The sequence below is a fragment of the Mobula birostris genome, chromosome X, assembly GCF_030028105.1.
Source record: "Mobula birostris isolate sMobBir1 chromosome X, sMobBir1.hap1, whole genome shotgun sequence".
NCBI classification, from domain to species: domain Eukaryota; kingdom Metazoa; phylum Chordata; class Chondrichthyes; order Myliobatiformes; family Myliobatidae; genus Mobula; species Mobula birostris.
In genome coordinates this window covers 34,432,007-34,435,000 of record NC_092402.1, presented here as the reverse complement: position 1 = coordinate 34,435,000, position 2,994 = coordinate 34,432,007, and the positions used below count along the sequence as shown (strand labels likewise).

Genomic DNA, 2,994 nt, shown 5'->3' with positions numbered 1-2,994 from the left:
ACAGAAACAGGTGAATTGATTATGGGGAGCAAGGACATAGCAGACCAATTGAATAATTACTTTGGTTCTGTCTTCACTAAGGAGGACATAAATAATCTTCCAGAAATAGTAGGGGACAGAGGGTCCAGTGAGATGGAGGAACTGAGCAAAATACATGTTAGTAGGGAAGTGGTGTTAGGTAAATTGAAGGGATTAAAGGCAGATAAATCCCTAGGGCCAGATGGTCTGCATCCCAGAGTGCTTAAGGAAGTAGCCCAAGAAATAGTGGATGCATTAGTGATAATTTTTCAAAACTCGTTAGATTCTGGACTAGTTTCTGAGGATTGGAGGGTGGCTAATGTAACCCCACTTTTTAAAAAAGGAGGGAGAGAGAAACCGGGGAATTATAGACCGGTTAGCCTAACGTCGGTGGTGGGGAAACTGCTGGAGTCAGTTATCAAAGATGTGATAACAGCACATTTGGAAAGCGGTGAAATCATCGGACAAAGTCAGCATGGATTTGTGAAAGGAAAATCATGTCTGACGAATCTTATAGAATTTTTTGAGGATGTAACTAGTAGAGTGGATAGGGGAGAACCAGTGGATATGGTATATTTGGATTTTCAAAAGGCTTTTGACAAGGTCCTTTCCAGGAGATTAGTGTGCAAACTTAAGGCACACGGTATTGGGGGTAAGGTATTGATGTGGATAGAGAATTGGTTAGCAGACAGGAAGCAAAGAGTGGGAATAAACGGGACCTTTTCAGAATGGCAGGCAGTGACTAGTGGGGTACCGCAAGGCTCAGTGCTGGGACCCCAGTTGTTTGCAATATATAGTAATGACTTGGATGAGGGAATTAAATGCAGCATCTCCAAGTTTGCGGATGACACGAAGCTGGGCGGCAGTGTTAGCTGTGAGGAGGATGCTAAGAGGATGCAGGGTGACTTGGATAGGTTGGGTGAGTGGGCAAATTCATGGAAGATGCAATTTAATGTGGATAAATGTGAAGTTATCCACTTTGGTGGCAAAAATAGGAAAACAGATTATTATCTGAATGGTGGCTGATTAGGAAAAGGGGAGGTGCAACGAGACCTGGGTGTCATTATACACCAGTCATTGAAAGTGGGCATGTAGGTACAGCAGGCGGTGAAAAAGGCGAATGGTGTGCTGGCATCTATAACAAGAGGATTTGAGTACAGGAGCAGGAAGGTACTACTGCAGTTGTACAAGGCCTTGGTGAGACCACACCTGGAGTATTGTGTGCAGTTTTGGTCCCCTAATCTGAGGAAAGACATCCTTGCCATAGAGGGAGTACAAAGAAGGTTCACCAGATTGATTCCTGGGATGGCAGGACTTTCATATGAAGAAAGACTGGATGAACTGGGCTTGTACTCGTTGGAATTTCGAAGATTGAGGGGGGATCTGATTGAAATGTATAAAATCCTAAAGGGATTAGACAGGCTAGATGCAGGAAGATTGTTCCCGATGTTGGGGAAGTCCAGAATGAGGGGTCACAGTTTGAGGATAAAGGCGAAGCCTTTTAGGACTGAGATTAGGAAAAACTTCTTCACACAGAGAGTGGTGAATCTGTGGAATTCTCTGCCACAGGAACCAGTTGAGGCCAGTTCATTGGCTATATTTAAGAGGGAGTTAGATATGGCCCTTGTGGCTAGGGGCATCAGGGGGTATGGAGGGAAGGCTGGTGCAGGGATCTGAGTTGGATGATCAGCCATGATCATAATAAATGGCGGTGCAGGCTCAAAGGGCTGAATGGCCTACTCCTGCACCTATTTTCTATGTTTTCTATAAATAATAAACAAGACAATAGGCACTGTAGAGGGCAGTAGGTTGGTGTCAGTCCAGGTTCTGGGTATTGAGGAGTCTGATGGCTTGGGGGAAGAAACTGTTACATAGTCTGGTTGTGAGAGCCCGAATGCTTCGGTGCCTTTTGCCAGATGCAGAAGGGAAAAGAGTTTGTATGAGGGGTTCACAGAACAAGCAGCATTTACTTATCCCGCTTCCATGGAATCCGTGTTATTTAAGGAGCCAAATTCCACCTGTATTCCTCACCATCACTGAGAAATCTGACTTCCTACATGTTCTTGAAGAAAATCAGGGACATGTTCACTCTAAATTTTTGATCTCAAGATCAACCAAATTTGTTGTAATTATCGGTGCCATATTTACTGTTTTCTACTTATTGCTGCACTGGGGAGATCACGGACTCCATTCAAAGTTCAAAGTAAATTTATTATCAAAGTACATATACATTACTATATACAACCCTGAGATTCATTTTCTCGCGGGCAATCACAGTAAATACAAGAAACACAATAGAATCAATGAAAGACTGCAACCAACAGGACGGACAAACAACCAATGTGCAAAAACAACAAACTGTGCAAAAACAAAAAGAAGGAGAAAAAAAATTGATAATAATAAGCAGTTTGGTCCCATGGTGTAATGGTTAGCACTCTGGACTTTGAATCCAGCGATCTGAGTTCAAATCTCGGTGGGACCTCACTATGTTTTGATAACATTGGAGATTGGGAAGTTGATTGTAAATTCCAATGCCTCTTTCAATGTCCAGTCACATAAATGGATTCAAGGGACACAAATACCACATATTATATGCAGAAATTGGATAAATAAATACAATACAAAGTAAAAGACCAGGAATTCAAGATGATAAATGTAGAAAATGCTGAGAAAAACCAGAACAATCCAACACATTATAGGATCCTGTAGCAGTTTAACACAATTTGATTACTTACACAGGCACAATCAAGTGGAAAACATCATTCATCAAAATCTTGCTTTAAAGTTCAAACTCATAAATGAAATCACACCTTGCTATAAATACAGACCTGATCCAGTTTTAGATTCAGAATACCACCAATTATATTGTGACTGATCAGTTATTACAGATAGGACAATCCATAATAACCGTCCAGATATAATACATGATAAATAAACAAGAACAACTTATTTAATAGATATAGTCATTCCAAATGC

The 2,994-nt window shown here is 41.3% G+C and overlaps 1 non-coding gene across 1 annotated transcript; it reads left to right on the top strand.

The window, feature by feature from the left end:
- The first annotated feature begins 2,428 nt into the window (after positions 1 to 2,428).
- Positions 2,429 to 2,500, top strand: trnaq-uug (transfer RNA glutamine (anticodon UUG)). The gene has a single exon. It is a non-coding gene; the product is annotated as a tRNA-Gln (tRNA).
- Positions 2,501 to 2,994: the final 494 nt, after the last annotated feature.